At 36.2% G+C, this 13,499-nt stretch overlaps 1 non-coding gene across 1 annotated transcript; it reads right to left on the reverse strand.

Moving 5' to 3' along the window:
• Positions 1-11,753: 11,753 nt before the first annotated feature.
• LOC117704733 (small nucleolar RNA SNORD113/SNORD114 family) lies at positions 11,754-11,824 on the reverse strand. Its single transcript, XR_004606268.1, has one exon. It is a non-coding gene; the product is annotated as a small nucleolar RNA SNORD113/SNORD114 family (small nucleolar RNA).
• Between the last annotated feature and the right edge of the window lie 1,675 nt (positions 11,825-13,499).

Here is a 13,499-nt window from a genome sequence, read left to right on the forward strand (position 1 = left end):
AACAAAACAAGATATGTGAGAAAAACAAGATGTTTATCAGAGTGTGCTCAGCTGTGGTAGGCTGTTGAAAACAAGTCTCTTGTCAGGGTATATGGCCTGAGATGGCTGCAAAAAAGATAGCCACTTGCTGCTAGGACTTTGGCTCCCAACACCTTTTGAAGGTCAACATCAGATTTCTGTTTGTTAAAATTCATGGATCTTTTTAAAGTTTACTCTTACTGAGTATTTTTTTTTTTTTTTGTAGATTTTGGCCTTTATTCTCTCTTCTCTATCCTTTAAAAAATAAAACTAAATAAAATTGTGTTTTATATTGATGTTTTTATTCTTCCACACTTTCACATATGCATATGAGTCAGTCATTTTTCACTACCTATACCCTTTCTTGTTCCCTCTCTATCCTGGAGAAATCCTTCTTTCCAACATATCTGTATCTTTTTATGTTTATATATTTTAAATAATCACATAACATATTAGATAATGTCATGGTCATGATGTAGTCAAACAGTGTGTGTGGTTCCTCTCCTCCCCAGCTCTCTGATGTCTCTCTTCTCCCTCCTACAGCCCACACTCACTCAGATTCCTCCTGTTTCATAACCCATATGACCTTTTGTTCATTCCCTAGCTAATGTATTTTGTATGAGCTAATCTGCATATAATCTGCATATGGGGAGACTATGCAGGTTTTGTCTTTCTAGGAATGCTTTTCTTTTTCTTATAGATCTTTTTTTTTTCAGTTCCCACCCCCCTCGAACCCCCAAGACAGTCTATGTTGCCCTGGCTGTCTTGGAACTCTATAGACCAGGCTGGCCTTGAACTCCCAAGTGCTGGGATAAAAGGCATGCATCACCACTACCCAACAATATCAATTCATTTTTTACTACTTCCATGAATTCTGTTTTCTGTTTTCTGAGCAGTCTTCTGAAATTTCCATCCTTCTCCATCTCTTGTGTAGATACTTCTTTCTCCACTAGATCAAGATAAATCCCTTTCAGCTTGGTCTGGTATAATCTTGTAATCTCTCTTCCACTTCTTTTTTTTAATTGGATATTTTATTTATATACATTTCAGATGCCATCCACTTTCTCCATTTCCCCTCCCTAGAACCCCCATTCAATCCCCCCCTTCTCCTTTTTGCTTTTATACCATTTTAATTACATGCAAGTATTAAGGTCAGTTCTAGGTTAAGGAACTAACAATACAATAGATACAAATAGTCACAGAACAAGCAAGACAATAAACACAAATAGTCAAAGAGCAAGCAAGGCAATAAACACAATTCTGTGAACACTCCTATGATTACTGTTTCTAAGGGCTCATCAGGATGACCAAAATATCTGAGTCAAGTTACTCATTCTAGCCCAAAGTCATTTTCATGTCTGAAGCTACTTCCTTGTTTTAGCCTAATGTTTAGATTCCTCTCTGAAATTACTTCTTTGTTCTACCCCAATATTTACAATCCTGCCTGAAATTGGTTCTTTGTTCTAGTCTAATGTTAGATTCCTGTTTGAAGCCTACTTCCTTGTCCTTGGCCAATGTCATATTCCTGCCAAGCAGCCCATTTCCTTGTCCTTGGCCCATGTCAGATTCTTACCAAGCAGCCCCAAAAGCTCTCTGCTTCTCCCCCCTTTTTTATTTCATAAATAAGATTGAGCCTGTCTTAGGTCATTCTGCCAAGAATGCCTTCCTTACCCGTCTTGGAATATGCATTATCATAAACAATGCATTTCTGTCTTAGGTTGGTAAGACTCTGTGCAGAATCTTATTCATTCTTGGCTTGCCAGCCTGTTAATTTAATAACTCTGTCTGGGGGTCCATTTTCAGGTTCAAGCCATGTACTTTGGCTGCCAACATATTGATGTTGTTAAAGACAAGCTTTAACACAATGGACAGAAATAAAAGTATTCTCAGACAAAAATGGCTAGCATGATCAAGCTATATAATACATTCCTGAAGCTTGACCAAAATAGAAATACTGACCTCAGGCCATGGGTAATTTTATCAGCAGCATCTGCCACATCAATGCTCAGCAGAGAAGCATTCTTTAAATTTACAAGCTCACTATGCAAAGTTAAAACATCCAGAGAGGTGTTAGAATTATGCCAAATACACTGCAAGTGTTTTTAAACTTTTTCCTGATTGTAATGACTACCATTGTAAATTTTAGAATTAACATAAATCCAATGATATTTGGCATGACACTCAAGATGGCTCCTTACTCTTAAACTCTAAACCTCCTTCCAATAATTTTAATAGGATAAAGAGCATCAATTCTTTGTTCCAAATGCCTATCTAAATCCTCTTGTATATTCAACACATTAGTAACATTTTTTGTGTCAAAAGTGTCAAAACAATTATAGAAGCAGTGGTGCTAGCAGTTAATGTAATTAAAGCTATTATACCAGCAATAATCAAGCCCACTACCCTCTTGCTTCTGCTTAAAGCCTGACTCACTTCTTCCAGTACTTGCAAGCTTTTCTCAGAAGACCAAGGTTCTGTGATACTTAGGGCAATAAAACAAAAGCTGGTTGATAGACCTCCATAACTGACATGCTTGATTTCAACACATTAACACAATTAGAAAGTGCACAATCAACTTACATTAAATAATGTAGAAGAAACAAAAGTAATTTTAACATGACAATGAAAAGAGCCTAACACTTGTTAAGTAGTTAACAATGTATTAACACTTGTTTGAAATTCAGATCCTGCCCCACCATTATCTCTTACTAACATAACATCATAGAGAACTGCAGCTAACTTCCAAATATGTCTCTGAAAATTTTCAGAACCAGACTTCCAAATGGAGACTGTTATTTCCAATATTGGATTGATTTCTAGACCAGTACATGATTGAGTCCGAATAATTGGTCACATTTAAGAAAAATACAAGAGTCATTATAACTTCTCTTTTTGATTCTCTGTTGCATGAGTTCTAAAAACTTGAGGAAAGGCAACTTGTCCCATCAGGGTTATGGGTAAGCAATGGTGGGTTGGGAACATATGTCCAATACAGCTTCCCAGTTACCATTGTCAGGGCACTCAGCATCATTCTTTGTCCATGCATCAGCATGTCTCACCCATCACTCTGGCAGTCAGCATGCTCCTTCAGCATTCTGCAGCATCCTAAAAAAACACAAACATGCCCTCTTCCCTATATTAAATACCTATGATCCTGGGCATGTTAGAGCTCCTGGGAGTCCAGCCTCCTCTGGGTTTTGGGGGATTGGGTACAAAATTGGCACCTAGGACTGTTCTGAGCACTGGCACAGACTGCTCTCTTCTATTTCTTTTCCTTAGGTATTCTCTTTCATTGATCAGGGTTCAATTTGCCACCTGTTTCCAGATATCTCATAAACCTGTCTTTAATTCAGGCAGCTTTCCTGTGTTTCAGTCTTCAAATCTAAGTTGGGTGTTTCTACCAGAATATCTTTGTAAGAAGCCAAATTTTCTGAACTCTATTGGGGTGGTGAGTTAATTGTTAGGTCCCAATTGGACCTTAATTCATACCATGATAATGAAGCATTCACTACAGAAAAAAGTACATCTCTTCTCCTGACACATTAGGATAATCTGTCTTCATTGAAAGTGGCCTTTGGAAAATTTCTCAGCCCCATTGGTTTTAATCTCATGGCCTATGAAATAAGAATAAGTAGCACCCTAAAAGGTAGGTATTTTTGAGCACTATAATAATGCCTCACTTATAAGTGCTGCAACACCACTTGCTATCATGATTATTGATGATATTACATACCTTAAAATTATACCATTCTCAGTACCCTCTTCCATTGCTTTCTTGTTGCTTTAACTTAAGCTAGTGGGTATTTTTAACCATTACAACAGCCTTCTGGGTGACCTTAATTCCAGTTTTCTTCTGTAAAATTCACCCTTGACAGTATTTCATATTCAAGGTTTCAAGATGAATCTTTTCTGCTGTACAAAACCCTTTAGTTCTCCATGATCTAAAGAATAAACTACTTAGCCCTTTGTTTGCTTTCCATGATCCTGCATGCTGTAACTATTCTCTACTCTTTTTTTTCTATTTATTTATTTTTATTATATGTAAGTACACTGTCACTGTCTTCAGACACCCCATAAGAGGGCATCAGATCTCATTACAGATGGTTGTGAGCCACCATGTGGTTGCTGGGATTTGAACTCATGATCTCTGGAAGAGCAGTCAGTGCTCTTAACCACTGAGCCATCTCACCAGCCCCTATTCTCTACTCTTACCTTCCCTATTTATATCATAAACATTGTCTGTGGACGTTCCATATTTCAGATCTTACTAAAGATACTTTTTATAGCATCATTCCTATAGTTTTATGTTCATTTGTGTGTGTGTGTGTTGAATTTATTCCCATGCCTTGAAGTTTTTTGCTTGTTTATCTGTTTTGTTCCCTGATCTTATGGGATATTATTTTTCTTCTATGAAACCACTTATGGCTTTGGAACAATTTGTTCCTTTTCAGTGAGGATCATCTCGATATGGCAGGGGGAGCTCACGCCTGGGTTAATTCAGCCTTGAACTCTGTAAATTTGATAGCACCTTTTAGGTGTTTTGTTCACCTGACAATGTTCAACGACTGAAGAATCATCTAAACCCTTAAGTTCAGCATCATTCTCTGCATTTTCAAGCATGTGCAGCAAAAATTCATCATTCTTTTTGTGTCACTGACCCTGTGTCCAGCCCCACTGCTTGGTCTGGGTACATCTACTGACTTTACCGTTGTACTGTCAGAACAACACACATTACTACTTTAAAATGACATCTTTTATTCACTTGGTGGATTTTCAAATATTCATACCTTCGATGGCCTAAAATTCTTTTTGGGTATTCTTAAAGTGAACATGAAGATTTAAACTTGATTTGCATTATTTTACAGGGTTTTCTGGGACAAGAGAGTAGCGAGCCATTTTCACAGGTCACTCCAGGCCACTTATTGAACAATATAGGTCTCATCTGATAGGCTACTACTATTTGGGGTTTAGTTTAATGGTCCCCATTCTAGAAAAACTTTCATTAAAACCTCAATCCTAACCTGGTTTGGTGTTTCATGCTTATAAACCCATTGTTGCAGAGACTGAAGCAGGAGCATTGTTGGAAACCTGAGACCAGGCTAGGGTACAGTGTGAGTTCCTGGCCATCCTGGAATGCATAGTAAGATTCTGTCTCAGAGAAACAAAACAACAATAGAAACTGATCAACCCCCTTTAGACTCATCACTTCTTCGGTATATATTTAGAGCAATAGTGTTCTTATCTTCCTGATCTGTTTTCTTCATTGCATAAGAGATCCTATAAGGAAAGGGCAGTACATTGTTGATGGCCAGATCTCCAGGGCCAAACTAAGACCTTAATAAATATTTGATGAATGAATGAATGAAAAGTCTTTTGGAAATTTATAATTTACAGTCACAGTGAAGACCAAGGCTTGGCAGGGAACAGATTTTTCATAATAGTACTCTGTGGAATTTATTTCAACACAATGTAAGGCCAGGGAGATTTCATCCTGTTTTCTACTTGCATTTACTACCTTTAACATTTCCTTGTTGTCAGGGTTTGTTTGACTAATGTTCACAAGAATCAACTGGGAATTCTCGCATGTGGTCCTGAAGGCAAATATTCTTCTGCAACAGAATCCACAGGCTATTTAATTTTTACTGATTTTCCATTGGTAATAGCATTGACAACAGAGGTAAGAAAATTTACAAATATTAAAAACTAGCCATGAGATGGGGTTCTTGAAGGTCAACTCAGAAATTATTTTCCTTTTTCTACTTCCAGGCCTGCCCCTTGTCTCTTCACTGTTTTTGCCAAGTGCTTGCCACATCTAAGTTTGACAGATACTACAGTTGCATTTCAATTCTTAGACCCCCTGAAAACTAAATCCCATGCAGACTAGACAAAACTAGACTCATTTCTCATCCTAATTGGGATCTAGTGGAAAGGGCTTAGGTATGAGTGTGAGAGACTGAAAAGAATCACTAGAGAACCTTTGCCTCTAGGTTAAGAGACTCTGATTCGACAAGGTCTTAATAATGCAAAATGAATTCCCTGGAGGTGGCAGGTTTTTTTCCCATGGGAGAGAGATGCAGTGGTGTTTTCACAAAAGGATGTTTAAATGGATTAAATTGCAAAGAAAGATTCTAGCAGAGGCCATGGCAGGATGGGGAGATGAGTATCAACTTCCAGCAGGATCAGAGTACCTAGGATGAACACTGGAAATCAGATCACTGTGAATATGGAAAGACTGATTCTTAGACAGTAAAATGCAAATGCTGAGAGATGCTACTGGGGCCATATTATTTCTATCTTAGTGATGATTACATTAGTAACCACAGTTAAAATGGGATAATGATGATTCTCATTTTAAACATCAGATGTTGGAGAATTTGTCCTAGGATACTTGGCTGTAGAGTCAAGTTGAAAATCCAGAATATTGAAACATTTTTGTTTTTATATTCTGCTGTTGTGATTTCTGCTGTCAATGAAGCCTGAAGCTCAGATATAAAATATTACTCCATACTTCTTGGAATGATATACAAACAAGAATTTTGCATCCTCACATATAAGACTCATTACACACTGTATTTGCATATTGGGTTATCGTCCTGTAGCATGTCAATGTGTACATACAGCATGCACCAATCAAAAACATAACAGAAGAGCATGGGCTCTGTCTACATTCCTGCTCTGGTCTTAGCATTTTTGATAACTCTGACTTTTTGAACCCTGCTTAAACTCTTTCATTTCTACTTTGTATCAGGATATATTTACTTTGAACAGCCTGTCTTGATTTGGTCAATATTTTTTCTCAATTTTAGCGCTAAAAATCTTAGAAAAATTCTTAATTGAGGACAAACTGGAAAATTCCAGTGACCTCTCCTTTACTGTCTATACCATTACTTTACATTTCTACCTACATAGATTTATAATTTTGTTATTGCTGTCTAATTTCAGGTCAGTAATGTGTTTCATTATGATATCTTTATTCATATATTCATATTTTATGCCAATTTGATCCCATTCCCCACTTCTTTTCTCCATAGCTCAATAACCAACTTCCAGCTGGTTCCATTTCTTTCCCAAGTTACTATCTTATCATGTATTCTATTATCCTCTGTATTTCTCCTTGCTAAACACTTCTTCCTCCCATATCATGATCCTCTCATTAGTTTTATAATCTAGATAGAAAGAGATATAAACCTGCACACAGGCATGTATGAGTGCCATCCTCTGCCCCACTGCATACACACAGATGGGGAGGAGGGAGAGAGAGAGAGAGAGAGAGAGAGAGAGAGAGAGAGAGAGAGAGAGAGTTTGAGTCTGGCTTATTTCATATAATATAATATAATATAATTTCATATAATATAATGATTTCCAGTTGCATACATTTTTTCCTGCTAATGTCATCATTTCAACTTTTTTAACAGCTGTATAAAAATCCATAATATATATATAAACCATGTTTTATTTTTTAAAAATTATTTTTTTAAATCAAAACACAATTACATCATTTCCACTTCCCTATTTCAGACCCTCCTATACTCCCTGTGAAGTTGGTGGCCTCCTTTTCTTGAAATATATATATATATATATATATATATATATATATATATATATATGTATATATATATATACAATCTGCTTGGTCCATTTAGTGTTATGTACATAATTTCAGGGTTGATCACTTGGTACTAAATAGCCAATTAATGGGCCCGTCCCTGGGGAAGGCTATCTATATCTCCTGCTTTAAGAACTTCTTGATTGGCTGTAGTATTTTGGGAGTGTGACCCCATGAGATTTCACTCATCCATGTTAGCAAGCCTGTTGGTATTGTCATTTGCAGGTCTTTCTTAGGAAGCCATATTATTGAGGAACCACAGGTGAAATTTTCCTGTCATTTCTACGAAACACAATATCATAGCAGATTTTCTGGTCCTTTGTCTTTTCCAGTCTTTGCTTTATGATGTTCCCTGAGATATGTTGGAAGTATATCAACTAGGGCTGGGTACCTCACAATAAGTGTTCCCTATATTTTGACCAGTTGGATCACATCTTTTAAAATTCATTCATTCATCGATAGATATCTAAGCTGGATCCAACCACTGTGAACAGCATGGTGAAAAACTTGAATGCTAGTGTCTCTGTGGTATATTGACTTAGATTCCAGTTGTATACCCAACAGTTTAGTATAACTAAGGCACAATGAAGTTGTATGTTCAGTTTTTGGAGGAACCTCTATACTTACCTCCATAGTGGATGTACAAGTTTATATTCTCACCAAAGGGATTACTTTTCCAAATACCTTCACCATGATGTATTTTCTTTTTTTTTTTTTTTTTCTTCTTGATGATAGTCATTCAGAGTAAGGAAAAATGGAATCTTAAAGTTGTTTTTAAGTTTTGCTTCTTGTTAGTTAAACTTTTGCAAGTACTTCTTGCCACTTGTATTTCTTCTTTTGAGAACTGTCTATGCAGTTCATTAGTACATTTATTATATTAACTAGATAATGTGTTCCTATTTAATTTGCACTGTTCTTTATACATTCTAGGTGTTAATCTCATGTCTTATGTGTGTTTGCAGTGCTATTCCTCATTACATGGGTTGTCTCTTCATCTGGTTATTGTTTTCTTTACAGTTCAGAGTTTTAATTTTATGTAATGCCACTGGTAATTTCTTGAGATTATTTCATGTGATATTCCCCTTGCCCCTAAGATGATATTATAGGCATGCACCACCACACTGGGCTTTTTCTTCTAGACTTGTTTATTGTATTTACTTATTGTGTACATAGACCCACACTTAATATGCCATACTACATTATACTGATATCTGAATTGTTTAACCTGTTGTTGAACACTTAAGAACAATTACTGTGCCATTCTTGCATGAAATAGAGGAAAGAAAACTGTCATCAGAAGCATTTCAAGTAAAATGCTGTTTTGTCTCTTGCTAATGCTGTTCATCTTCTTATGAGTAAAAGTGAATACGGATCATTTTTTTCCTGTTGAACTCAATGAGCTGTTACATGGATCAAATGGAATTTGAATATCAAAGCTTGATTTAGCTTAAGGTCATCATAGAAAAGGTATTGTCATTACAAAGGCTATTGTAGAAACAAAAAAAAATACAACAATCTTATTACTGAAAGAAAATGTTTTACTTAACATGATATGAATCCTTCCATTGTGTTTTAGCTAAAGAACTATGAATTAATAATAAAATTTCAATTTATAATGTTTTATATCTTATTACTATTTAAACTTCTGTGACTATCTTTCCTTATGCAACTAGTAAGTACTTTTGCATCTTAATCAATAGGCTTCCATGATATGAAAATTACAAGACAATACTGAAAGTCAGGATAGTCAAGTTTCCATAATGAATTCATGACAGGATCAATACTTCTAGACACATATAATTATTTTCTGGTTATATATTCCTAGAAGAAAATGAGGTCTAGATTCAAAAACACTTAAGTCACAGCTTCTAAAACCATGTCCACAGCACAGGTTCCTATAGAACATATTTCTCTTATCTTAGATAACACTAGAAATCCCATTATTTCCTTAATTTATCTATGTTTCTAGGTAGGACAGAAACAGTATTTTTAAAATATTTAACAAACAGTATCTTGTTGTTGGGTCCACATCATTTATCTTCTCATTGAGACAAATTCCTTGCCCCTGCTTGTTTTGATTTTCCACCAAGAAGATCTACAGCATCAAAAGTTATAAAAGTCCCTCAGCCTACTTTATTTTACTCTATTTACTTGAAAGATATTCATTTTAACTCTTCATGAGTGTGGTCCAGTTAAAAGTTTTACCACACATATTCAAGTGTATTTATCTAACATGAAGGGTTAATAAGTATTTGTCTGCCTCTGAAAAGCCAGGAACTTTAACTTATGTTTTATATCCTGCTGACTTCCCCACCTCCAATCAGCTGATGGTTTATACCTACAGCTATTAAGTCTATCATCTGTAAGCCCAAACATAACTTTCCTGTTGATCCAGGAAACATTTTTAAACCTCCAAAAGATCATCAAGGAGCCAATTCTGATGCAATCTGCATTAGGGTCTCTTTATTCAAGCATGAGCTTGGGCTCCCGCCAACCCTGACAGAGCAGAAAGTTGGAGCCCTGAGCCTAGTTTTAAGCAAGCATTTGTAGAATCAAGAAGTAGGTATCTAGCCTGATATACATCTGACTGGGGGTGCCATTATGACCTTTAACATAATTGGCTGGTGCTGGGAGCCAAACCATAAACTTAACTTCTGTTTTCCTCCTGATTGGTGGCTGTTAGGAAGTGAAGCGTCAGGGGCAGGCTTGTAACCTGGAGGTGCAGATTTGTTGGGGAATAACTTGGAAACTGGTGCTAGACACAGGTCCTGTTTGGGGGGTAACCTGGAAACTGGTGCTAGGTACTAGCCTCTTAGTTAACTTGAGTTCAACCTCAGGTTCTCTAAGATGGAGTCTCAACCCAAAAGATTTGGTCTCTCATTCTCAGTTCAGAATTGAAGCTGAGATAAAGAGTGGACAAGAGAGAGAATGGCCTATGCAAAGCATTTCCATTTTAAGCATTTTAGGCAAACTAATAAAGATTTTATTACCTCCTCATCTCATCTACCCAAGGATGAGAAGAATGTCCATTGTCCATAGGGGAGGGAACCAAGAGAAACAGCCAAGAGCTCAGATGCACTCATCATTGTCCTTCTTGTCCTTTCAATACATCAATTTCATTATGAAAATTTTCTGGCTCACAGGTGAGTAGTGAAGAAATATTGTTTTGAACTTCATGAAATGGCTAGAATGATACTAGAATCTCTTTATACAGCTTTGAAGTTTTAAGAGAATGCCAAATTAAACTATTTTAGGTTACATGTCAACCCCTAATCAAACAAAGTGCAGCTAAGAATAATATGACAGGAGAGAAACTGCCCATCTCTTTGGCGTAGATTATTTTCTATAGAAAACCCTTCAACTCAATGGAAATCCCTTACACAATAGAATATACAGAAACAAAAACATTAAAATGCTAGTGTAAACAGTGGAGATGTAATGGAAAGGCAACAGTAGAATGATACCTACTGAATAGCTCTTTCTAAATACAGCTGGTAGGCTCTATCCTGACCTAGTAAACCAGAGTCTCTGGGGCAAAGAGGACGATGGGTAATCCCAGGTGGATACCTTGAGGCCTAAAGAAAGGAAATAATTTGTCTTGATATAATTGTCTATAATTATCTGTAATTATAGATGCAATCAGGATTAAAACTTATTCAGTAGTGGCCTGTCTGTGTCAACTATGCCAAACATATGCATGCCAGAACTGTGACTAGAGCAGGTAGAGGCTTGGGAACTTTCTGGGTTTTGTTTGTTTATGTTTAATATTGCAGATCAGTGAAGCCAGGGCCTTGCACAGGTGGAAAGCATGCACTCAATCCCCGAGTTACTACCCAGCCCTGGAAATAAATTTGGAAAAATATAAATGTTCCAAGGATGCAAAATTTTTCCAGGAAGGATATAATTTTCCTATATTTTACTGTGAAATGAGCTTTAGAAGCTTTCCTGGGTCTATACAGTCTAGTGGTATTAAACCATTTAGTACTGGCCCAGAGAACAGAATGGGGAGCAGCACTCCCTTCCCAGGAGCAAGATTGGGCTGGGGATATGGTTGCTGGATTGACTTCTGAAGCTCTTCTATTCAGCTTTTCACTATCTCTCTACTTTTTAAGGTTTAAGTCATTAAAATTTGGACCTCAGACATATAGAATCGGATTAATCATAATTTACAGTTCTTGCTTTACTTTCATCATTGATCCAATTATGATATTATTTTTCTTTTTTTATCTTGCTTAGTTTTTTTTTAAAGCAGTATGCTTTTAAACTCAGCCACCAACATAGACTCAGGTATTTTGGAATATCTTATTTCATCCAAGTATCATCCCCAAATCTTTTACCAGTCTGATGTTCGTATCTATCCTTCAATTCTTAGATGCATCTATTAATCTGTATTTATTTGTAATAAGCATTCCTCAAATTTAGGCATGTTTAACTTCATAAATGTTATCATATTGTTTATAGTCTCCAAATTTGTTATTTTTACTAAAAAATAATTAAATTGCCAAAAAGAAAAGGGATAGCTTCGCAGAGAGAAAGGCTGCCAGACACCATTTTAATCAAGAGCTCAACGTGAACTTCATCAGCTCTCGGGAAAATTATGTGCTTAATATGATGCAATAAAAATAATATAGGCCTGCTTCTGGATATTCTTGCCAAAGATAAATAACCTAAATCTAAATGTAGTAAAGAATAAGGCAAAAATCATATTGGCTCACATTCCATGAAATATTCTCTGGTAACCTTCAAAATCCTAAAAGTCACAAACAGTCAAATAAATATTGAAGAATTATTCTGAGAAGGAACATAATGAGGCATGACAACTTAGTGCCCTGTACGATTCTGAAATAGATCCTTTTGCTCTGCATGGTATTTTGAAAAAATCGACAAAACTTCAACAAGATCTGAGCATTTCATGGTGGTTAGCTTTCAGTGTCATTTTCTGATTCTTTGATTGCCATGTTATATACCAGAGAACGCCTTTGTTTGTGTAAAATATACACCAAAATGCTCATTGTTGATGGGGCAGCAGATTGGTAAATTATTTTCAAATGAAAATATAAAATTATTTAAGTTATGTTTTCAAGTTTTCTACAAGTTTGTAAAGTAAAAGAGCATATTGTCACATTTTATCCAGTTTTGTTTGGTTATCCTTGTTCACAGGCTTTTGACTATTAAATAATAGTTCATCAATGTTTACCGACTAATTGTCATCAAGGGACAGACAAGATTTTCCCAGGTTTGGCATTGTGACCAGAGCTATTGTAAGAAGTATGTTACATCTTTATTGGTAAGTTTCTCTTAGTTATTTACTTGGTAAAATCTCCATGTCACAGGCTATGTTGCTTATCTCTGCTGTAACAAGTTACTACACATATGGGAATTTAGCAGAACACATAGTTATAATTATAAAGTTCTACAATGAGATGGAAGAGGCTAACATCAACATATAACACTGTGGTCCTTCTCGACGCTCTAGAAAAACATTTATTTTTTTTCAATTGTGTCGAATGTCTAGGGCACATGTATCCCCTGGCCTGTGGTTCTTTCTGGTCACCACTTGGTCTTGCATCATCAGTTATATCACCATCTCCTCTGATGTCATTCCTCTTGTGTGTCCCAATTATAGCCTAACAATCCAGGAAAATCCCTGGGTGGACAAATCCCCTTTGGCCTAAAAATTAGCCTACACAGAATCTGTGGTCTGGAACAAGAGTGCATTTTGGGGTTTCAACTCAGCCTGGTGTGCAACTTGTGAAAACGTTCAACCTTTAATCGTTTTGAAACTCTACAGTCACACGTCCTTTTCTTTGAACTACTAAGAACATATTTTTATATGGCAAAAACTCTGGAGAGATACAATCATTCCCTGTATTAA

This window comes from Arvicanthis niloticus, chromosome 2, assembly GCF_011762505.2.
Source record: "Arvicanthis niloticus isolate mArvNil1 chromosome 2, mArvNil1.pat.X, whole genome shotgun sequence".
NCBI classification, from domain to species: domain Eukaryota; kingdom Metazoa; phylum Chordata; class Mammalia; order Rodentia; family Muridae; genus Arvicanthis; species Arvicanthis niloticus.